The 26347-nt window shown below is 34.6% G+C and overlaps 1 pseudogene; it reads left to right on the top strand.

Annotated features, from left to right (window-relative positions):
• The first annotated feature begins 394 nt into the window (after positions 1-394).
• On the top strand, positions 395-18113 carry LOC149167593 (glutamate synthase 1 [NADH], chloroplastic-like; annotated as a pseudogene).
• The last annotated feature ends 8234 nt before the right edge of the window (positions 18114-26347 follow it).

Raw genomic sequence — 26347 nt, 5'->3', positions numbered from 1 at the left:
TTTAATATAGAAGTAACATTTCATGTAGCTATAGAAGTTACATTTTTTTGAAACTGAGAGAAGACCAAGGCTCGGACGGTTTTGGAGGAACAGATTCGAACTGTAAACCTATCGTTTCATGGCTCTCATGGCGTCGTCGCTCTCTGTAATGCATGTGGGTCACAGAAGGCCCAAAGCTCTTGTGACGGCCTCACCCAGGGCCTCCTCCACCTCCATCACCGCAGGGGAAGAAAATGAACCAGCTGCGAAATCTTCCTGGTGGAATGGGGAAGAAATGTGCGCAGAGAAATTGGGAAAACGCAATATCATGACGGAGCTCTGCAACGGCTTCCGTATCTCTTCAGATCCCCAGCAGCGTTTGATTAACTAGGCGAGCCTGAAGGGAAAATCAGATATGTTAGTGTCGGAAACCCTAACGGATTCAGAGCAAATGACGATGATGATTGAAGGGGTCTTTTATGGTGACGGGGCTCTGAACCACCCGATCCACTGCCCAGTAAAGAACGAACTCAGATCTATCACGCCTGAGACAAACGCTTTCCCCAGCGAGTCGCTGATCACCGTTACAAAACCCAAATTTGAAAATGATGCCCCTGCATGGCGTTTGTATGGAACTGGGCAGACTCTTTCTACTAGGGAAAGGACTTTTCTCTTCAGATCCGCCTTCAATCTGACAGATCAGACATATAGTAGGCCGGAAGGCCCGTTCCAAGCCCAGATCGGGAGGCATGCATGCGTTAAGTCATCCCTCTGGCCACCTGAAAAGGGAAAAATGGAGAGCGCGTGGGAAGTTTCTTTCGACCCAGGGTTTTCTCTGGAACCTCTCTCGGATACGGGTTTGAATGGCTCAGATCCGACAAGAATCGAGCCGCCCCAGAGTGCCACGTCGGGGTTTCAAATTTTTGTTAAGACGCCAAAAGGAACCACAATCGTGATCTGGACATATGACAGCGACAGAGTTTCAGATCTGAAGAACAATATCGCCGATCAAACTGGCTACCCAGCTGAGGAACAACACCTGTTAAACGAGGGCAGATCTTTGCAGGAATGCAAAACCATGCAAGAATACAACATCAAGCCAGGATCTACAATCTTTCTCAATATGAGATTACGAGGAGGAGCCGAAAACGCTGGAACTAGCTCGCAAAGCAAAGGGTGGTTCAAGGAAGCAGTAAAGGGCAAAGGAAAAAACACCACAACTGGCACTGAACCTCCAGGGCAGTACATTGTAGATCAAATGCCGGAGAGCCCATCCATCTCCATCGAAATACCAGAGGTAAAAATCATTTATTCAGATCTACAAAAAAATGCAGTTATTTGTAGATTTAATCGTTTTTGGCCTAGAACTGATGCACTGTATCAATGGATCTACTCGGTTTGGACAAAAAAGTGCCAAATCTACCTATACCCTAAAGGGTTTTTCATAGTATGTTTTGATACAGAGGAAGAAAAGGAAAAAGTTCTCAACCAAGGGCCATGGTTCTGGGGCAGTGCTGGACTGTTTATTACCCCTTGGTTTCCTGAATTTGATGCTAACACCATGGTGGTTTCAAGGATGCCAGTATGGGTTAGGATGCATAATCTTCCATTACATTTTTGGCATTCAAAGGTCCTAATAGCAATTGGAAATACCTTGGGGAAAATATTAAAGATAGATGGAGAGAGACACATAAAAGGAATATTTACTTATGCCAGAATATGTGTCGAGGTAGATCTCAGCCGAGGACTACCTGAGAGCATCATCCTGAATTTCAACAATACACAGTGGAAACAATCTTTGGACTATGAGAATACAGCATTCAGATGTCGGGGATGTCAACAAACAGGTCATCTGTACAATGCATGTCCAAGCCACAACAAGATCAAGCAACAACAAAGGAAGCCGAAAGGATGGCAGAATATAGACACCGCACTTAAGAAGGCATCTACAGCAAAAAATGAAGAACAAAATACAGAAAAGGATAAAAATCAGGACAATAAGGACAAGGAGATTAATGAGGAAAAGGACCAAGACCTTGAGCTAGAAATAAGTGGTAATAAACGAAGTCACAGCCCTGAAGGATCAGATTCAGATAAGGAAAAACCAATGATTACGTTGGAAAACCAACTAGCCGTTATTGACTCCGCCCCCAACATGGATGGTTGGCGTAAAGTGGAGAAGAAGAAGGGCAGGAAAACTTAGGCCAGCTGGTTTTTCCGTTAGGCTGCTCTCCAGAAAATTGGTGCAGCTCTTTCTCCTGCTGCTTTTAGGCAGTAATCTACATTGTGGGTTGTATGATATCTTTTTCACACAGCCAAACTGAATGCTTAATGCATATACTTGTAACTTTTTATTTCTTTTTAATGAAAAGTTCGTTTTTTTCCTTGGAAAAAAGCTATAGAAGTTACATTTACGTGTTTTAGATAGAAGTTACATTTTACATAGCCATATCTATCCTAACATAACTATAATATTCTAACTCCATTTTTTTCACACTTCTCAACATTTTAAATATTTGTCTATTTTAGTGTGATTATGCAATTAAATAGTTGATATTTTTATACATAAGTTACATTTCACGTAGCTACATCTACCCTGACGTAACTATAATATTCCAATACCATTTTTTTATATAGAAGTTACATTTCATGTAGCTATAGGAGTTACATTTTACATAGCTATATCTACCTTGACATAACTATAATATTCCAACTCCATTTTTTTCTCACTTCTCAACATTTTAAAGATTTGTCTATCTTATTGTGATTATGCAATTAAATAGTTGATATTGTTTAAGACATCTCCTATTTCCAATATTTTGAATTCTTAAGTGGGATCTTAGGTAGGTTTTTGTTACTACCGTATATGATGTTTTAAGTAGATGGTGTTTTATAATTCAGCCAAGAGACTTTAGGATCAACTTTGAACTCCATGCTTGTTTCCATTGTACATCTAATATTTGCAACCTTTTCCATGTGAAGAACCCAATAGCCCATGTTGAACATGAAGCAAGTACCTCAAAAATTGGGGAATATCAATTATTCTATTTCCAGAGGGGGATAGATCCAAAGAAGGCAACAACAACTATCATAAATGGCTTTTGTCGAGTTGTATTTAATGAAATCCCACTAGAATTTGCTACTAAAGTAAATCAATTGATGAATTTGAAGCTTGAAGGTAGTGTTGAATAGGTGTTGCAATGTATCTCTATAACACTATCTATCTACATGATTCTAATTCCATGAGATGGTGTCTCAATAATACTATTGTCCAGTGACGGGTGCTAGATGTAGATAACTTTCTCATGTCCTACAGGTAAATCGTATCATTATATTTCTATGAAATCTTGGAATGCGTTCAAATTTTGTCTCAGATAAGGAAATATATATGTACTATTGAATCTATCTATGTTGTAATAAGATCAAGAATAAAGTTTTCATTACAAATAATTGGGATCTATCATGTAAGTTTACTTTACTACATGGAATTCTTGATTTGTTAGATCCCAACTAGTTAGGGTTGAATTTATTTTTTTTGTAATGAGATTGAGAATAAAATTGTCATTTTAATCACTGAAATCTACCATGTAATATTTATTCACTACATGAAATTGTTTATTTGTTAGAGCCCAAGTTATTAGGATTATGAAGAGTCCTCTTTCATGACAATATTTATGAATGCTCTATTCTTGCTCAAAGAATTACATATTATAGAAAGGTGGAAAATAAATGAGATGCACCTGAACGGTTTCTATTTAAAATGTGTGGAGGGAGTATAAAATCATTTTTAGTTGCATTCAAATATTTTGGAGCACCCACTAAAGTGCTTCATTTTCCTCCTTGTTAATTCCACTTCTACTATCCCAATGCTTCTAGAAGTTCTTATCCAAAGTGATCTCTTAACTATCTTGGAGGAAAATTGATTACTTGATTGGAACCCAAGGATTGCAATTTGATTAGGAGCAAGGGATGAGAAAGATTCATATTCTTCAATATACTCCGCAAGTTAAAAGCATATCGAACGATTTCCTTTCTATTTAATTGATATGACAATCACTCGAGCATTTGTTAGGATTTTGAGATCTTTTTCCATGATTTTTTTTTTCTAAAAGTTATGTTTTGAATTAAAGAAATTAAAGAAAAGGTGGGAATGATACAATGGAAGGATTTTCTGTTTTAGTGCCTAAGAATGCTTTGCTATTGTGAAGGGCTTCGTATTTTCTTGACTCAAGATCAGTCGCATTTGACTTCCTAGTATTTCTTTTAATTTCATTTTTGTTGTGTTTATATTGCTATCCTTGAAGTTGGTGATCTACTATGTGTGTAATAGGAAGTATTAACTACTAATCACTCTCAAAGGTGATATTGATGGATAAATGACTTTAAATGTCCCTACTTAACACTTTAGTATTACATGATCATGCAAAGAAATTATTAATCAATATTAAAGGGAAGATGATTAATGTGCAGTGTTTCTTGGCTTGTCATATAATTACTACATTTTGGCCCCCAATAATATATTTGAGGCTACTTTTTGGTTGTTACTTGTGGAGCTTCCCTTTGGCTCAGAAAAACATCGAGGATAAATGTCCACTACATTGGCATTGGACATCATCAAAGAGGAATTCACCAAAAGCAGTAGAGGACATGGGAGAAATTGGTACAATGAGTGGATAACTGCTAGAGAAACACTAAGGCACCATAATTTCTTGTGTATTTAGATTCACTCGAAATTAACTAGTCACAAAAAGTACCTTTCTTTTCTAAATATTTTCATGTATACATAAATACTAAAAACGTAATTTCAGAATAATTATTCAAACTAATAATTATCTAATAGTCATAATTTATAATTAAATAGTATAATATGATTAATAGTATATGACACAACTATAGGGTCTGACTGTGAGGGGCATTGTGAAAATATATGTACACTTCTAATTGTATTAAAAAATCATCTCTCAGAGTGTGATATCCATCCAATGAAATGTACTCCCAAAGGCCATTGTGGGATTGAAAATTTTTCTTTCAGTGGGCAAGTGGTGATATATTTTCTTAGGCCCTAATGTTCTGCTTCCCTAAGGTTTTGACACTACTCACAGCTAGCACCTTCATTCAACCAAGTGAGGTACTCATCTTGGAAAGTTGAATCATTTGTCTCCACAATCCAATATGATGTTGGATCAATCTCATGATCCTGAAAAAATAGGTCATAATAGCCAGGAACTTTTAATGTGGACAAAAGAATATCCAAATTTAAGGAACACGACTCTTTTAGAGCAAGCAATAAGGATATTTTTTACACTGATATTTTTTTTCCGTTTGTTTTCAAAAGTTATCTATTTCCTAATATTTTTAACATGTAACTTAGTTGGTATGATTGTGCCTAAGGTTTTGTTGAAGGTTGAATACTAAGTTCCTAAGGTATTATTTTCTATGGTGACATTTTATTTTCTTTGTTTATACAGGTCATCTAACCGCATAGTGGCCACTATCGAATGTTGAGGTATATGTCGTATAAATATTTTATAGTCTACTTTATTTTATATTCAAGTATTCATTGTCTTTCATGTCTTATACTCTGCATTGTATCTTCTTTCATTTTCAGGAGAGGAACTCAATATTGATAGTAAGAAGCAACAATTGAAGAAAGAGGAGAACAATAACACTGGAGCGACAAATGCAAAATGAGAGAGAGAAGAGAATTTGTCTAGTGATACCCTTAGAGCCAATATCTTGCATAAGACACACTCATAGAGACTAATGGTCAAGCCTTCAGAGTTGGTGAATTCACTTGCAATGCTTTGGCAACATAGTGATAATGTTTTGAAATGATGAAACAATATTTCATGTGTAAATTGTAGTCTAACCGATATTAAGTTGGAAACTCATATTATAATACTTGATATTTTATATAATAAAATTTATATGGTTGAAATTATTTTTATTTGCACTTAATATTATTTAGTCTTGTAATTAACATATGTAACTTTGTGTTATCATATTAGATAAACATGCACATTGTATGACATTTTTTTAAAATTTAGTCGCAAAATCATACTAATTAATTTATGTTGATTAATAATAAACACATAAAATCAATCTAAAACTACTAAATTAGTAGTTTATATTAATTAATGATGAACACGAATAAAATGAATATATGAATAAATTAGTCGTTTATAATGATTATGAATGAAATTAAATTAAATGAATAGAAACTACTAAATCAGTCATTTATATAATGAATATGAAAATACCAAAAAAAGATAAATGACTACTGCAAATGATAATTTTTTTATTAAAATGATGACTAAATTTTGCATATATACGACTATTAGTAGCTAATTTACAGTATCTTATAACATGACTAAAATTTAGTCATATTTATTTGGTCATTAATTGGTTTTAAATGATGACTAAAATTTGCATATATATGACTATTAGTAGCTAATTTATAGTATCTTATAACACGACCAACATTTTGGTGATATTTCTTTGTTCATTAATTGGTTTTCTCGGGGATTCATATAGTAATATATTTGGTTGTATATTTCGTCATTAATTGCGACAATTAATGACTAAACCAATGAAAAATTTATGACCAAATTTATGACTAAATATACTACTAGATGGTAAAATTGAGGAAACCAATTAATGACTAAGCTAAAAATGACTAAAAGTTGGTCGCGTTATAAGATATTTTAAATTAGCTACTATTGGTCACCGACTAAAAAATGGTCACCCTTTTTCCAATCCCCAAGTTTTGTAATGTAATTAAAGGATGATAATCCTGGAGAGCCAACATGGTTATGTTTCCAATAATATTTGAAGTAAATATTTGTTTTGATTTTATTAAAAAACTACTAAAACTAAAGAATAAGGATGTGTTTATACAAATCTTGATGTCTAGAAGGATAGCCTACTTAGTTAGCTTATCAAGGAGATTCAATATTATCCTAGCTTCCTTCAGTTTAATGTTTTGACCCCTGATGTTCCTTTTGAGCTACCAACTACCACAATTAGTTATGAGGAATGGAAGAGGTAATGAAGCCACCAACAATGGGTTTCATACCTCACAGTAGCCTTGGTTCACTCTATGGCTATAGAAGGGGACCTGGACATGTCCTGCATAAGGAAACACTCATGGGGAGAAACAAGGGAGTTTTTTTTAGTTTGGGAAGTCGAATAGAGAGGATTGTAATGATAAGAGAGACCTGAACTATGTATGTGAATCCCAAAAGCCTTGTGAACCTATGAACCAAAGACCTATTACCTTGTGAAACTATAAATCTATGATTATAAACTAGACCATAGTGTCCAAACTTGAACTAGTAAGAGAACTCCTTTCCTAAGACAAGTGGACCAAGAATAACTTAATATATTTGATTGTGTTTGTGCATGTGAAGCACTAGAAAGAGGGAGGATTGATGAGGGAATCGTGGGGAGCAATGAAGGGCCTCTCTTTGTGATATTCTAGCCCCTATTTTCCATATTCTACTATGTATTTGACCCCAAAAATAGTGCTTAAGAGATGACATCTTTGTTCCCCAGTCAATGAATGAGATTTACCTTGATTATATATCCTTGAAATTGAACCTTTTTGGTGTAATACATTGGGTGAAGCATCCTTCATACACTAGATCTGGCTCAGGGGTGGTCATCTACATGAAATGTGAAAGGTGGTTGTGCCTACATTTGGGTGGAGAGTGGCAATTCCTTCTTCAGTTTCTATTAAAATTAAGTGGAACAAACAAGTGTATCTTTCTTCTTTGTATATGAAATGTTAATGATGTTCATTGCCGTATCTTTAAATTTTATGTGCGATATATTTTGTATGTGTACATTGGTAAGTTGAGATGTGTTTTATGGTTGAAATAAATATGGATGTTCAGTGTGGCCCGGAAATTAACATGGCTTTCCTAACTGTTGAAATGTATTCCTTTATGAAAATGAAATTTTGCATGACATGGGAATACATTCATTTATGTTAAGTGATAATATTATGTGTTGTATGTTCATAAAGGGAAAGTTCAGTTTGGTTGTAATGGCTATATATTGATATATGTTTGATTCATGTGTATGAATGCCTACATGCTGAAACATTGTGTAGACTATAACTGTGAAGTAATACGAGTGTCTTGGTGGGAGTTCAAGACTCCATAGGTTGTTGGAGGTTGGCCAATGAGTGACCTCATTGTTTCATAAGTGATGGAGATGAGACATTTTTAGTTTTGGGGGGGACATGGACTTACCCCTAGTCATGGATTGACATGAGTCGGGATCGAGAGTTAGCTACAAAAAGGGGTTTATTGAAACATTGAACCCTATAGGTTTAGTAATGCATGTAATGAATTTTAGGGGAGTTCCCTGATATGGTGTGGCTCAACAGATGAATCATCAATTGATAACCCAATTCCCATATACTAGGGTTATAAACTAATGCCCTTGAGATATCAAAATATCAAAGCATTAAGGCCCTGGAGGAATGACATCACAATGATGTTAGAATTGATCACATGACAATGCCATGTGGACAACACGTACCAAAATTTGGCCTTGTTGGGTATTGCCCAATGATTATTTATTTAGTGTGGTAGACAATTAGAGGACCATGTCCATTTGTTTGTCTAACACGTTGCCAATATTGAACTCTAATTTCATTGTTGTTTTTGCATGGAGAACTAGTAGAAAATGATGAAATTAGTGACTAGGTGACTAAAAAAGTTAGTCACCACAGCTTTTCCAAGTGAAATACTACTAAAAATGAGCAATCTTAAGTGACCCAACTAGAAATGACTAACATAAATGACTAATTTAGTCTTGGGTTAAAATATGTGACTATATAATAAGTAATACAACTAAAAATGACTAACGTAAATGACTAATTTAGTCTAGGAACAAAATTACAACTACCTAACAAGTACTACAATAATATGAATGAGTCGTTTATATTAGTCATTTTAATTGTGCCACTTCAAAACTCTAAACGTACAAGTGATATGTGATTGAATGGTTGTTATAGATTGGTTGAAAGGTTACAATTCCTTAAACAATTCTTTATTAGATCAATGGATGATTAGAGTTATGGATTTAATTACAATCTTCAAGGTTATATCCTTTGATCACATTAATAGGGAATTAAATTCAAAGTATTTTTCAAGTGTGCATGCACATAACATCCATGTGAACCCTCAACTTTAACAACAACCTCACACTTTCAGACATTTTCTAGCAATATTGATGGAAAAATACAACAATTTCAACTTCCAACAAAAGCCCGCATTATGAAGTGGACACGCTAATAATTAGCACACGTAGAATCATCAATCCTTAGTTCTAAAGATTAAGTAGCCCATGCAAATTCCCAAACCAACCAAGAAAAATATAAGCTATGGATTGTTAATGTGGTAATATGAATGAGAAGGGAAAATAAATTAGAAAATCATGGACTCCAACTTCACTCTTACCCTCCCACATAGCACCAAGCATGAAATTTGTTCCAAATCATCTACAATACTAGCGAGTTGGAGGAAAGTTGAGTTATGAAAATAATAGTAGTTATAAATACCAAGAGAGATCCATCCAATTGTGAACCACAATATTGATTATTGAAACATCAACAATAAAATGTAACAAAATAACCCAGATCCATCCACTTGTCAAGAGCGGCCAATGGAGAATCTCCAAAATGTTCATTTCTAGGGAGAAGGATCTTAAGTATTTCACTCCAATCTGGTTAAATTTAAAATACATTTCAATAAAAAATTGATTTTTTGCATTGAAATTCTTTCCAATTAGTCATTCTTATAGATGAATTTGAAGTTGGTACATTCCCCATTAGTTCGTGATTTAGAATAGTAGCACTATTCATTCGCCTTTTGACGATGATGAAGGAGAATATGACCAAGATCATGAAATCAAATGCCATCTAGATATCATCGACATATCATAACTGATCTTGTAACCCTAGGGTTTCCAATGGTAGGGATTGAGCCCAATAACTCAAGTTTTCATAGATCAAAGTGATGAAGATCCACAATGTTGCAATGAAGAGACACTTCCAAGACTCAAGATACTAAAGTGATGCCCCCTGCGAATGATAATCAAACCCCTGCTACTAAATCCCATTATCAAACTTTAGGTTAAGGGATCAAACTCAACAAACCACTGATATATTTCAGTGGTATTGGATATTTTTCCATTGATGACAAGTTTTTCAAAGGTTAGTTGAAATTAACCCTCAAGCAAGAGAAAAATTATGTTTCAACATCTATCAAACTCTACCTTGACCTCTATATCTCCCACCACTAATGAAACCCATAAAAAATAATCATAAAATCCCTGTATAAATAACAAATCCTTGTATAGATAACAATTGTAGAGAGCATAGAATGGAAAGGGATGTAACACATATTTTTCATAATGAGAACTGACATAGAATATATTTTGACTTGAACGTGTATGTTGCTTTATTGCATATTTAGGCAATGAAAATTTTACTAGCTACATGGATTTGGTACATATTATATCCTTACTCTCTTTTCAAGTCAATAATATACTCCAAAAGTTGAATCAACCATTTTGTAGACTTTAATTCTGCTTTAGATGACTTAGTTCTGGTTGTTGCTGTGAACCAATCATGATTTTGGTTTTCAGGTTTTTATGTTGTTCATTATTTCTAAGTTTTGGTTGATGATCACATAAGTGAGGTGGGGTAAACCTTGATGTGGAGTGACACAAGTTACACATTTGATGCATTGCTCCACATGGACAGTTCAATGGAGGAGGACTTCTCCATTGCATGGACAGAGAGATGAATGGAGCACATGAATCATGTGATGTTCAAACTTGGATGTGGGGGATTATTTAGTTGGAGTTGAGATGTCAAGGTAGATGAGGGTTTCAAAATATTTTACAATGGGATCGAGTCTAAAATTTTCTTTGCACTTTGTTTAATTTCAATGTTTGAAACATTTTTTTCCAGCCTAAATTTTTAACACCCCTCATAAATGAAGGAAATGCCAACCATAAATATGTGTAATTGTGATATTATCCAAGATAAATTTACTTGTTTTACTTGCAGATTCATTCACAGTTTTCAACAAACACATTTCCTAGCTGGGATCATGCTCATCCCATGCACATATTAGGGCACAATGGGGAGATAAATACTATGCGAGGAAATGTCAACTGGTGAGTTTTTTTCCCTCTTTTGCATTCTCTCAAGAGAGAAATCAATGTCCTTGTGAATGTAAAATTATTTATGGATTTTATATTGACTATTTTTTGTTTATATGCATTGTTTCTGATAATTTTGTTGCAGGATGAAAGCATGAGAAGGAATATTAAAGTGCCAAAACCTTTCTCTTTCAAAGGATGAGATGCATAAAATTCTCTCTATTGTGGATGCAAGCTCTTCAGATTCAGGCAATCCCTTGAATGCTTCTAGAGTTTGGCCCTTTTCTTCATCGTCAAGGATTTTGTCTCCTCAAATTGTCAATGTATTTTGGGGGCTTTTGATGGTGTATTAGAGTTTCTTGTTCGAGGCAGGGGGATTCTTCCTGAAGCAATAATGATAATGATTTCGGAGGCATGGTAGAATGACAAAAACATGGACCCTGATCATAGATATTTATATGAATATTTCTCAGCTTTAATGGAACCATGGGATGGGCCAACCCTTGTAGCATGTAAATATTTGTTTCTCTCTCTAGAGGATTAGCATTTATTTTCTGCATTTTCTTTTATATGAAAAAAAATTTGAAAGTGTTTGAGACTTATCCCATGGACCATTTCCTCACCAAATACATATGTTTCCAGCCTTTCTAGATGAAGAATATCTGTATTTTGAGAAATTATTATTGTGAAAGATGACTTTTACTGGCATGCTCTGACACTAAACAAAAGTAGTTCGAATTATCGTGGTTATTTTTATCTCAAAAGCATGGACTATAGAGTTATATTTCATTCAAATGGAATATAATTGCTTCGAAAGGATATCTAGATGAAATTAATGGAAATATGACTTTTACTCACATGCTTTGACACTAATAAATAAACAAATTATTTTAACGGGCACATGCTTTTCAAGTTTCAATTACATAGATAATAACCCCATAAGTCTCGCTATTATGTTCAAACATTGCAGTCATTGATGGTTGCTATCTTGGAGCAACTCTAGACCATAATGCACTATGTTCTAGTTGTTTCTATGTAACCTATAGTGGGTTAGTTATCATGGCAAGTGAAGTAGGTGTTGTAGACATTCCACCTGAGGATATTTTCCAAAAGGGAAGGTTTAATCCTGGCATGATGCTACTTATAGATTTTGAAAAACATGGTATTGTAGATGATGAGGCCTTAAAAAAACATTATTCCATGTCACGGCCCTATTCAGAATGGATAAAGAGAGAATATTTCCCTCAAAGTTATTGTCTATTATGTTCCAAAAGCAAAAAGAGTGCCTGAGCTAGTTATTGGATCAGCAAAGATGATTTTTGAACTCTCAATATAACTTGGGTACCCTGGATGTCAACTATAAATTTTCCATATCTTGTTGATTGTATTAGTTTACAGGTTGACGATTTGGATGATACAATGGAAAACATGGGAATATATGGCTTGTTGTCACTATTGAAGGCTTATGGGTAAGTGATTTGTATGTAAAGATGCTATTAGGTATTTTTGAATGTATGTTTGCATGTTTTATGAGCCATTTGTTTAAATATGCATTTCATTATTCAGGTATACAGTTAAGGCTTTGGAAATGTTGTTGCTTCCTATGGAAAAATATGGAACATAATCTCTTGGTTCCATGGGGAATGATACACCTTTAGTTGTGATGTCAAATAGACTAAAAATAATATTTGAGTGCTTAAATCATATGTTTCCTCAAGTGACAAACCATGTTATTGATCCAATTCGTGAAGCATTTGTCACCTCAATGGAATGCATGATTGGTCCAGAAGGGGATCTTATAAAAACTAGTGAGAAGCAATGCCATTGACTTTCTCTTAAAGGTCCTATTCTTTCCACTGAGGAAACAAAAGCAATTAAAAAAATGAATTACTGAGATTGGTATAGCAAAGTGCTTGATATCACATTTCCAAAAGAACATGGCTCTAGAGGATTGGAAGAGACCTTGGATAGGATATGCTTGGAGGCTCGTCTTGCAATTCATGAAGGTTACAAATTACTAGTACTATCAGATAGAGGTGGGTAATATAAATTCCTTTACTTCCTCAAATTGTCTGTTATGGTTATTCTAATAGCCAAAACAGACTTTGATCATTGTTATTTGTATACAGTATTTCCTTTATACAGATAGTGGTTAAATTTTCCTAACCCCAATAAGGATGAAAGTGTCACTAAACAAATCTTGACTTTTGCAGCTACATCATCCAAGAGGGTCCCTATTAGCTCTCTGTTAGCTGTTGGTGTTGTGCATTACCATCTTGTCTCAAAGTTAGAGCAAACTCGAATTGGATTGATTGTAGAGTCATGGAATCCACGCGAAGTGCATAATTTATTCACACTAGTAGGGTTTGGAGCAAATGTTATATGCCCCTACATAGAAATTGAAGCTATATGGAGACTATAGATTGATGGTAAAATTCCACCAAAGAAGAATGGAACCTTACATACTAAAGAAGAGTTGGTTCAGAAATACATCAAAGCAAGTAAATCTGGCATGTTGAAGGTTTTAGGAAAGATGGGAATTTCTACTTTGGCATCTTACAAAGGTGCTCAAATTTTTCGAGGCACTTGGACTTTCATTAGAAGTGGTTCTAAGGTGTTTTTTTGGAACATCAAGTCAGGTGGAGGGGGGGAATTTTTAGATGCTTGCTCAAGATACACTTTATTTGCATAATTTATCATTTCCCAAATGTCTTTTACCCAAAGGAAGTGTTGATGCGCATACTTTACCCAATCCTACTGACTATCACTGGCGTAAAGATGGTGAAGTGCATATAAATGACCCACAGGTTGTTGCAAAGCATAAAGAATCATCTCACACAAATAGTGTTACAGTGTATAAGAAATACTCTAAAATAATTCAAAATTTAAACAAACACTGCAAATTTGTGAGGGATGCTTAAATTTAAGGAAGTACCAGATAGGAAGATTCCTTTGGAGGAAGTTGAACCTGCTAGTGAGATTGTGAAGTGATTCTGCATAGGTGCTATGAGTTATGGTTCAATTTCACTTTAGGCTCATACAACTCTGGCTATTGCAATGGATAAAATTGGAGGAAAATCTAATACAGGTCTGCATCTTCTTCTATCTTTTGGAACAATATTAGGATAGAAAAAAAATTCTAACACTAATAAGAATCAACAATCCCACATGTGTTTTTACTTACGAAAACAAGATACTGAAAGATAACTTAGACTGATTTCTTTCATGCACCATCAGTATTAATATTTCTTTTTTCCTTGGTTTATGTGCCTCGGGTGAAGGAGGAAAGAATCCATCGTGGTTAGGACCACTCCCTAATGGCTCAGTGAATCCTAAAAGAAGTGCAATCAAACAAGTTGCAAGTGGGTGGTTTGGTGTTTCTAGCATCTATCTTACTAATGTAGATGAAATTCAGATTAAGATGGCTTAGGTATGGAATTTTCTTTTCAAGGAGTCTATAGAAGGTAATTTATTGATGATACTGGTGGAATTTGGGGAGAGTACATCTTCTGAGCTAGCATCATGATTTGCACTTATTTCAAAGACATGTTGTTAGGATTATTATGTTTTGTGCATGGTAGACTTGTAGGCATGCGTGTGAAGGCTCCTTCCTACATTAGATTGTATATTTTCTATTATCATTTATTTTAAATGTTCCTCTATAGGGTGCAAATCTTGTCTAGTGTGGTGGACTTCCTAGCCATAAATTCATTGGTGATATTGTTGTTACAAGAAATTCAATTGTCGGTGTGGGGTTTATTAGCCCTCCTCCACATCATGATATTTATTCCATTGAAGATCTTACACAACTTATTTATGATCTTAAGGTAATTATAGAGTAACGACTTAAAGGAAAAATTTTTATTTTACTTCTTAAAGAATATGTACACATTGTTTTGTTATGTGTTATTTTATTTTTATTCAGTTCTTACAGTGGTTAGAGAATGTGACATGCCTTGGGATATCCTAGTAAGGAGATGGACTGGGCATTCCAGTTGAAGATTAGAAGGCTTTGTTCCTGAAATTTATATGTAGTTCTATCAACTAATCTGTGCAAAATGCATTTCATAATTTATGCTTAGATACTAATAGGGCCATTTTTCTTCCTAACATGAAATGCATAGGCACAAATTTCATCTAAAATGTAGACTATAATTAGATGTGCCTTTTCTAGATGGTCTAGACTCTGGAGTCTAGAGGCTTCATTGAGTATTATCTTTCTTCCCAATCCCTATTTTATTAGACTTCACACAATTTCCAATGTTTCTTTGCCTGAAATGTACATCTCCTAAAAGGAATATCAACCAAAGTTGCTCAAAACCATTTTCCTTCCTCTGAACCAAATGTTGGGAATTTTGCATGTTGTAAGTTTTCATGTTCAAGATATGATGTTTGCAGTGTTGGAAGGTAAGAAATATGTATCTAACTATTTGATGTATTTTGTTGTAGAATTCTAATCTAGGAGCTAGAATCGGCATAAATTTGGTCTCGGAAGTTGGAGTTGGAGTGATAGCAAGTGGTGTAGTAAAGGGCCATGCAGATCGTGTATTAAGCTTAGGAGATGATTGTGGTATTGGAACATCTTATTGGACAGGAATAAAAAATGTTAAGTTGCCTTGGGAACTTGGGCTATTAGCGACTCATCAGACATTGGTGGCTAATGACTTGCATGGTCGAATAATTCGACAAACAAATGGTCAATTGAAAATAGGAGGAGATGTTGTCATAACTGCTCTCCTTGGTGCATAAGGGTTTGGTTTCAATACAACACCCCTTATCAGTTTGGGTTGCATCATGATGTGCAAAGGTCACAAAAACACATGTATGTTTGGTATTACTACTCAGGATCCTATTTTAGGGGAAAATATTACAGGAGAACCAGAACATGTCATTAATTTCTTCTTCATGCTTACCGAAGAGGTTCGTGAACTTTATCTAAGATGGGTTTCAGAATTGTGAAGGATATGGTCGGTCATGTAGATATACTAGAGATGGATAAATAGGTTATACACAGTAATGAGAAGCTTGAAAATATTGATATTTCTTTGTTACTTTGCCTTGCAGCAGAGATTCATCCAAAAGTTACTCAATATTGTGTTCAGGCACAAGATCATGGTCTAGATATGGCCCTAGACCAAGAGATGATCAAGATTTCAAAGGTAGCTCTAGAGAAAGGTGCAACTACTTACATGGAGACGCTCATACAGAATTTTAATAGATTTATTGGTACAATTCTTAGCCATGAAGTTACAAAAAGATACAATATGACGGGTTTGTCCACAATCACGATTCATGTAAAACTAATAAGCATTGCAGGTCAGAGCCTTGGGGCATTCCTTTGTTTAGGTTTTACCTTGGAGTTGGAAGGGGACAACAATTATTATGTTGGTAAGGATTTATCAGGAGGCAAGATCATGGTTTACCCTCCTAGAAGAAGCTAGTTTGATCCTAAAGAAAGCATTATCATTGGGAATGTTGCTCTATATGGGGAAATAATTGGAGAAGCATACTTCAATGGTATGGAAGCATAGAGGTTTTGTGTGAGGAATTCATGTGAAAAATTAGTGGTTGAAGGAGTATGAGATCATGGATGTGAATACATGACTGGTGGAATTGTGGTCATCTTGGGAAAAATCGTAAGGAATTTTGCAGCTAGAATGAGTGGAGCTATTGCCTATGTTCTTAATGTTGATGGAAAATTTGATTCAAGGTGCAATCTCAAGTTCGTAGACCTGAAAATGTTGAAGAGGAAGATGATTTCATGACACTAAATATGATGGTACAATAGCACCAACGTCACTCTAACAATCAATTGGAAAGAGAAGTCCTTGCTGATTTTGAATCTTTCCTCCCAAATTTTGTGAAAGTATTCCCATGAGACTATAAAAGAGTGTTGTAAGAAATGAAAGCTAGGAATATTGCAAAGGAAGCAGAGGAGGATGACTTGACGAAGAAAGATTCCTTTGAGGAGCTGAAGAGGATGGAAAAAGTTGCTTCAAATCAACATAAAAAAAGTGACACAGGGTTTACAAGGTATATTTTCATGTAGTCCAACTCATGTTTTCTTTCTTTTTAATTCAATTGTATAACATGTATATAATCATCAAATATGAACTCGACTATATAATATCATTGATTATTTCAAATGATTTGACAACGCCATCAAATATTAAGTTGCAAAAATGTTGACTGTGATGGCTTGGTCATGGGGCTAACATTTCTATCTAATTTGTAGCAAAGTGAACACAAAGTGCTGGTGCAGAGGCCTAAGAAAATAGATAATGTAGCTAAGCATCGTGTTTTTCTGATGTATGTGTGTGAGAGACTTTCATATAAATATGTTGCAGCACTATAAAAATTATTGGAAAGAAGTGGTTGAGGAAAACAAGCCAGGGCCACTATTGAAGACACAATCAACTAGGTGTATGGATTGTGGAACCCCCTTTTGTTATCAAGTTATAGTCCAAACATCATTTATTTTCCCCTAATTATTTATTAAAATAGAAAGTGAAACATGATGTAGTTATATAGTTCAAACTCCATATGTTATATTCACTTTATGAGTGTTTTCATTGGTGTATAATGCAAAGCTTATTAATTGCATTCCTTGTCACGATATCTTTTTAGTTTTTCTAGATTGTACACTTGTTTGTATTCTGAAAGTGTGAAACTTTTTCTCCATGCAGGATAACGGTGGATCTCCTCTTGGGAATAGAATACCTGAGTGGAACGAATTAGTGCACCAAGGGAATTGGCAAGAAGCATTGGTCCGACTATTGGAAACAAATAATTTTTCAGAACTCACTAGATGTGTATGCCCTACCCCTTGTGAAGGTGCATGTGTACTAGGAATAATTGAAAATCTAGTATCTATTAAAAGTATTTAATGTGCCATCATTGATAAAGATTTCGAAGAAGGTTGGATGGTTCAATGGTATTATGAGTGGTTGTAAGAGATCAGATTGTAGGTTTTCATGTTTTTTTTTTGAAAGAATATCTTTTGAGTAATTTCTATATTGGAACAGATAGATCTATGTAGAAATGGGATCCTCGGAAGAATTGACCTTAAATTTTGGGCCTTCTGTAACCTCGGCTTCTAATGTTTTTAATTCCATCTCCCTCGTGGGCGATCATCTTGAGAAAATGAGAAGGCATGAAGAATATATCAAGGGATTGGAAGAGGAACGAAGAAAAATTGAAGCATTTAAATGAGATCTTCCTTTCTGTATGCAAATTCTCAACGATGGTATATGTGTCTTAACTTTATCCATTTTTTTTTCTAGTTGAAGCAAAATCCTACTCATTTTTTCCCTTTCATAATGAACTACCTTGTATTTTATTCTTTCCAACCATTGACGCTAGTAAGAGTGACTATGAATGAAGTTCTCTCTGTGAGGATGATAAAAATGCTCATAATACGAATGACAGACCTATGCTTGAGGAATTCATTCCTATTAATAAATATTCTCAAGCGGTTAAAAACAAACCTGAGGAAAATCATGTTTCCAAGAAGGTGAGATTCCACAATGGTGATAAACCTAATTAGATTATCTCAGATAATTTATGGTAACCAAATCATAAAATTATTAATAGCAGAAAAGGTGTAGGTAATTATGGATATTATTCATTTGTATTATGTTTTCTTCACTTATACGTTTTTAAAAGTTTCTTTAAAAAGGTTATTGTGACCAGGGGCTCTTCAATTTATTGTCCAACCTTGTTTGACTTTTGGTGCTTTTGGAATTCATTCAGTTAATGATGATCTCTGAGATTGGACTTATTTTCATCTTAGGAGGGGGGATATCTATGGAAGAATCCTTAAAGAAGCAGGATTCTCAGCATCAAGTACACTCTCTTCCTTCAAATCACAAACTGTTTTTAGATTCAAAACACAGAACGAGAGGAGCATTCCAGCCTTTTTCGAAAGAAAGCTAGGTGATTGCTCCCCGGCCTGTAAGGTCTACTGTTGAAAGAAAATTACCTAATATTTATTTGTCATCTGTTGAGCGTGAAGTAGATTCATCATTATTGGCCAATGAAATAATCTGCTTGAATGTCACTACCGCCACTACTACCATAATTAGTAGATCCAAAGAAACAAAAGAGGTACATACACCAGTGCATGCAAAGGAAACAATTTCAGTTATTGATGAGGTTAACACATATCCCACTACACCTAATACATATGAAGCTCAAAAACAGAGGAAGGGTAGAAGATATTTGTTATAGAAATTTTTGTGCCTTACAGCATGAAGCATGAAATGTCCATAATCTAAGGGATCCAAAGTCCCTAAACATGTTGTTCCTACCCCTAGAGGAACAAGGTCAGCAAACCACAGCACTGAATAAAAGTTCTCCACCTGAAAACACTCAAAAACAAGGCAATTCTGGATCATGTCAACTGCTCCACTGAGCATCTGCGTTGAATGTCAACTGCTCCACTGTCTACCTGCGCTGAATGTCAACTGCAAAGAAGGCTACCTACGCTAGGCGAGTTGGGACATGTGGCAGAGTCATTCCTCAAGGTGTCAATGCCCAGGAAGCTTCCAAAATGACACTTGGATCAGGGAATTCGACTGGTGATGAGTAAGAGGGTCTAGATCTCCAAGTGGAAGCAAGAACCTCCAAGAGGACTCAAGAACTGAAGAATAATTGAAGTGAGAGAGGACACTAGTCAGCTTCATGCCAGCCTCAAGCTGATTCATCCTTTCTCCAAAACTCCTATATATAGAGCTCTCTCATGAGGTCTAAGGAGGCTAGAATCTTGTGAATGTAAGGAAGTGTTGTTGGTTTGAGTTTAGAACTATTGGGTGATTTGCTTTGAAGGAGGTGAAGAGGAGATTTCTTTCTGCTGGGAAGGTGATGCTGGATTGGGCCTTTTATGGTTGTATCACTTCCTGAACTTTACTTCTTCCATTAATAAAGCATTTGAGGTTATTCTATATGCATGTGTCTCAATGATGTATTGTTATACTTGTGTATTTGGTTTATTCTAATCCTTGAATCAATTATGAATATATGCTTCTTGTAGTTTCCCTCTCTTGCCATTTTGCAGGATCTTGGTGTAGTTGGGCCAGTGAAAGAGCAAGGAGCTGGGAGCAAGCAGCAAGGAGAGAAGATTGGATCAACCATTAGCGAAAGACATCGGTTAGTGGATCTCTTTCTCCCCTATTTTACTTTCATAAAGAAGAAATCTTAGATAGCTTAGCTTCGATTGTTGCTGAGGTACTATCACCCTTAGAGTGGGATAGGGTCATTCCGTATTGGATACTTTTCCCAACAACAAATTGGCGACTCCGCTAGGGATCGTATCTTGTTGGTTGTTTGTGTTTTTGCTATTCATTTCCTAAACACAGGGAGTACCGAATCGAACTGCATTTGGATCTTCCAAATGCAAAGTAGAGGGCAGCTACTCTAGCTCAGTTTCTGGGCATGTTTATGATTTGAAGAGCTGATCCACAAGGACTCTGAACAGCTCTCAGTGATAGCTTTTCATCCTTTAGTGTGTACTTGATTGATAGCTTTTGATTTGGCCAAAAACTATTGATTTTTGAGCAATCTGTAACCCGAAAACCAAGAGAAACAAGAGTTTCTCTCTTCATTGCAGGCACTGTGAAGGCAGTCTGCATTTCATCGCAGGTCCCGAAGGGGCTACCTATGCTGAATGTCAAACTGACAGTGTACTACCTGCGCTGAACCAGTTTTGCCTTGTGCAACTGGGGTTCCCTGTTGTTTGTTGCCCTGTTTTCATCCCTGTTTTTGCAGCCTGTTATCAGTCAATGTACCTATCTGAAACCACCTTTCCTTGCCACTATTCCACCTCGGTTGTATAAAGAAACTGTATTTGTTCTTTGTGTATTTCTTATGTCATTTGCAGTTTCCCATAACGAAAGTGAACTAGTCTTGCTGTGGCCTCTTAGATCTAGACCTGTGATAAGTGTCGTTTTGATCTTAAGAGTTAGTTTGTTTACTGTTCATAGTTGATTGAGCTTTTGCTTTCGTCATATGGTTTGAATTTATGTATTTCTAGTGTCGAAACAAGTAAATCTTAAGGTGTATTTTGATTTTGGACAAAGCTTGTTTGCTTTCACTTGAAATTGAATTCAAAGTTATACAACAGCTTTCTTTTTGTAGTACATCAACATTAAGAAAGAGAAAAGAAATACATGCATTGTGCATGTACATTTTGAAAGCTTGTATGTTGATTTAGGGAAAAGTGCATTAGTGTGTGCTCTATGATCTGTATGAAAAGATGATGTCTTTCTTTTCCCTCGGTAGTTAAGATTTTCAAAGTTGAAAGATTGAAAAGCTTGCTTATCATCTTAGACTGCATTTAGGAAGTTGTATTATACATCTCGTGGTGATCCATAAAGGCAAACTGCTAAACAAGATCAACTTAAAATGAATTGAATTTACATAAAAACGCATTGAAACATAACGCAAACACATAGAGGTCTAAGCTAGAGACGTGTTCCGGCGTTGTTAAACGTGATATCTTAGCGTTGAGTGGTTGGATGATTCCTCCACGGTGAAGCGATAAGTATCAATACAGACTTGTGCTCCCACGTACCGTCGCATATATATTGGGAAACCCCTATAGGAACAAATCCTTTATCCATAGGAAGCCGTGTCAGCCGCCATACTGATCGCAATGCAGTGAACACAGCATTCACGAAGATCGACCACCCGTACCGTAAAACGTATTCTGTGGTTTTGCGAAAAGTTTGGCACACCCTCTGCCTAGATCTCCAGAGTAGTTTCTTTTGGCCTTTTTCAAACTCTATAACTGAAAAATTCCATCCGAGCATTTGTCACTTCGGGCTCGTTAAAACATCGAAGGAGACTAGAGTCATCTTTATCTTTTTCTCGACTCTTAAAAATTGAAAAAGCAAGTTGTGTCTAAAGCGTCGTTATAAACTTTATTTTAAACGGAACATAATCACCTCCTATTCCTGCGTTGATCTGTAGGTTGAGAACATGGAACGCCCCAACCAAGGAATTCCTCATGATAGAAATCCTAGTCCTTTCTCCTCTTGGGGAGAAGTTGGTGCGCCCCACATGGCCACATTGTCGCTTCCAGGACTGACAATTGGCCTGCCAATTTGGCTATTTTCAACCAATGTAGTTCAGAACACCATGGTTCCTGAACAGTCGAGTCAACAGTTAGATCAGTCTAGAGCTGCCCACCAGCCTTCTACTTCCTATAACTCTTCATCCAATCCTTCATCTTCACAAGGTAGAGCCGGCAAAAGCCAAGCTCCCATGGAGAAGAAGGAGAAGAAGAAGAGAGAGTCAGAAATGAAATTTGAGAAACAGATCCTCATTATCAATCATTGATGAACATTTCCCCAAAAATTTTAGGCTCATATTTTCAAGGACACTTATATACACTTGTATTTCTTGTAATTATTGGTGTATATTGTTTGTGTTATTTTGGTTGTAAAAGATTGTTTCCAGTTGACTAATGAAATCAAATTTTAAGGACATTGGATTATATAACAGTCTTTCGATCTAATCTTCTTTGAGTAATTTAACAGTTCTTGTATCTTATAATAGGGGTTTTTACTACAAATATCTCTTTTGTATAACGTATAAAAACTATAGAATATAAAAATTAATAGGTAAAAATGTGAACCAACTATGTCTAAGTTACTTGATTCTCTATTATAGGTGAGTTTTCGTGAAATTAATTATTATGATTATTTGATGTGCATAAGAAGTTAAACATGTTAATCATGGTAGTGTCAATTCCATACAACATAACAATAAGTTTTCCTAGGATTTCATAACAAAAATTCCTTTGTTCCTATCAACTTGGAAAAGTTAATTTATTTTTCACAAATGTAGGCACTGCAATTTTGTGTGTTCAAGTAAAATCAACGAAAAATCTCTAGTTAGATGTTTGATTCTCATGTGAATGGTAATCCATATGAAATCAAAGTACCTTTACCTCTCAAAAACATGCATCAAAGAGAGGGCGAGAATAAACATGTTAATCAAGTTCTTGTTTTCCAGATTCATTCAGATAGAATTTTTGTGATAAAGGTTAATGATAAAGTTCAAGTTGTTTTTCTAGTGTGTGTGAAAATGGGATCTAAATCAATTACAAAACCAATGGCATTGGCATTGTTGATGTTGAGGTATATGGCATATAAATCCTTTATAGTCTACTTTAGTTTATATTCCATTGATCATATTTCATGTCTTATACTCTACATTGTATCTTCTTCCATTTTCAAAAGAGGAACTCAGTATTGATGATAAGAAGCAGGAAATGAAAAAAGAAGAGAACAATAAAACTAGTAGAGTGACAAAGTCAAAAAGAGTGGAAGAAGAGAATCAGTCTAGTGATACCCTTAAAGCCAATATATAACATGAGACACACACATACAAACTGATGGTCAAGTATTTAGAGTTGGTGAATTCACTTGCAATGCCTTGACAACACAATGATAATATTTTGAAGTGATGAAATCATAATTCATGTGTAAATTGTCTTCCAACTAATATTAAGTTGGAAACTCATATTTTAATACTTGACATTTCATATAATATAATTTATGTGGTTAAAAAAAATTCTAAAGGAAAAATCAGAATTTTTATTAAGATAATAAAAAGTTACATCTGCAAATGCAAAGGCATTATTGTTTCTGTGTAATCTGAGGGACATAAAGATAAAAATTTATGACAAGTCCACAAAAAACAATACAGGACATAATTTGGGCCTTTCAAAAGAGAAAACGGCCCACATATACAGTTAGAACCATATGTATCACTAAGGGAAAAAAACTCAGACATCTATATAGATATATATCTGACACATGAAGTCTATCAAAAATGAAGCATAGAGAGCACTGAAACAAAAACCAGATCCCATCTGTAAATGAGTAGAAATGATAATATCCATGGGTGAGCTCTCAGGTGATGAATGTGGTTAAAATTGCTTATAGTTGTACTTGATATTATTTAGTATTGTCATTAACATATATATGTAACTTTGTGTTTTCATATTAGATGAACATGCACATTGTATGGCATTTTTTTTAAAATTAGTTACAAAATCATACTAATTAATTTATGTTAATTAATAATGAACACATAAAATAAATCAAAAAATACTAAATTAGTAGTTTATATTGATTAATGATGAACACAAATAAAATGAATATAATATGACTAAATTTGTTGTTTATAATGATTATTAATGAAAATAAATTAAATGAATATAAATTACCAAATCATTCGTTTATATAATGAATATGAAACTACTAAAAAAAGATAAATGACTACTATAAATGATGAATTTGTGATTACAAATGATGACTCAATTTTTCAATAGACTATTAGTAGCTAATTTACAGTGTCTTATAGCATGATCGAAATTTATTCATATTTCATTGGTCATTAATTGGTTTCAAACGATGACTAAAATTTGCATATATATAACTATTAGTAGCTAATTTAGAGTATCTTATAACCCAGCCAACATTTTGGTCATATTTCTTTGGTCATTAATTAGTTTTCTTGGGTGATCATGTAGTAATATATTTTGTTGTGTATTTGGTCATTAATTGTGGCAATTAATGACTAAATAAATAACTAAATTAATGAAAAAATTTATGACTAAATATACTACTAGATGATAAAATTGAAACAAATAACTAAGTTAAATACAACTAAAAGTTGGTCACGTTATAACGTACTGTAAATTAGCCACTATTGGTAAGCGACTGAAAATGATCATTTATGTGTAAATTTTAGTCCTTTTTTTAGTAACTAATTAGTCATTTTGTACTAGTGGAGCGATGGATAGATTAGGGGTGCCTTCATCCTCCAGACCTTTATCTTTTAAGGATGAGGTAGAAAACAACTTTATCAATCGAAATGCTCCCAAACCTTCTCCTATTCATAGTGCTTATATAGTGGAGCACGACGAGAGGTGTTGTTGGTGGACATCACAATGACATAGGTAACTCATTTACATTCCTTATATGAAAAATATTTGATTATTTGTAGATTTAATTGGTATTTACCTACTGCATTGGCATTGCTTTAGTGGATTCATTTTACGTGAGCAAAGAAATATGAGATATATTTTTTCTCTAAAGCATATTTTTATTGTTTAGTTCTATGATACACTAATTATTAGAAAGTGTTTAAGGAGGGTTTCTAATTTAGGGGAAGCATAAAAAAAATTATAACTCCTTGTTTCCCTACATTTTATCATAACTCTGTGTCAATTACTAAAATGCCAATTTGGGTTCATGTTTCCAGTTTGCCATTAAATTTCTAGTATTTGTCATTTTTTTAGGAGATTGAGAATACTTTGTGCACTAATATCAAATAAAATATTAAGAGAGATATAGAAATTTTATGCACATATGCATGTATATGTGTTGAGATATACTTTGTAAAGGGTCTTCCAAATTTCAAAATAATTCTCATCAAAAAGAAACTTAAACAAAGAGAGGTCTTGGATTATGAGAATAAAACATTTGAGTACATGAGATGTCATGGTCTAAGGAATTTACAAGCTACATGTGCATATGTTTGAGTTCATCCTATAGGATAAAATGAACCAAATTAAAACCAAAAAGACACAATTTTCTACAGGAACTAAGTTTAGTTACTAACCTTGATTAGAATGAGGCAAATTAAAATGCACAAGTACCAATTGGGAAATCCAATCCTTCCTTAGGGTACAAATTACAAGCAATGGATATGGGATTTCACTCCTTTAGGGAGGTCATGGTAGGTGGAACAAAAATGCATCATGAAACTAATACTTTTAATTCAAATAAGGAATTGCTTGCTTTTAAAATTCCTAGTCTCTCACCTTTTGACTAATTGTTAGTTATTGTGGCTCCTACTTCAAAGGGTTGGCAAGAAGTTAAAAATAAAAAAGAAAAGAGGAAATATGAACAATTAATTTATAAAGGACAAGAATTGAAATGTATATAGGGTTTTTAGTTTGTCACGCTCTATGGCGACCAACCTGATATCAAGATATCGAGAGAAATTTTCAGACATAATGTTGTGTTGTGTATGCTTTAGTTTTGATTGCAAGTATTTGGTAGATTTTTTTAATAGTACCCACCATCGGCTCCTTTCAGCCCCCCTCTACTTAGTGATTCCATAGTGTTGTGGTAAAAACACAACCCCCCATTTTTGACTTGCTCAACTCAAA

This window comes from Pinus tabuliformis, chromosome 5_1, assembly GCF_031772625.1.
Source record: "Pinus tabuliformis cultivar Carrire ecotype Pingquan chromosome 5_1, CPIR1, whole genome shotgun sequence".
Lineage (NCBI taxonomy): Eukaryota > Viridiplantae > Streptophyta > Pinopsida > Pinales > Pinaceae > Pinus > Pinus tabuliformis.
Note: the sequence above shows the minus strand (reverse complement) of the source record. Positions and strands in the feature narration are given on the sequence as shown.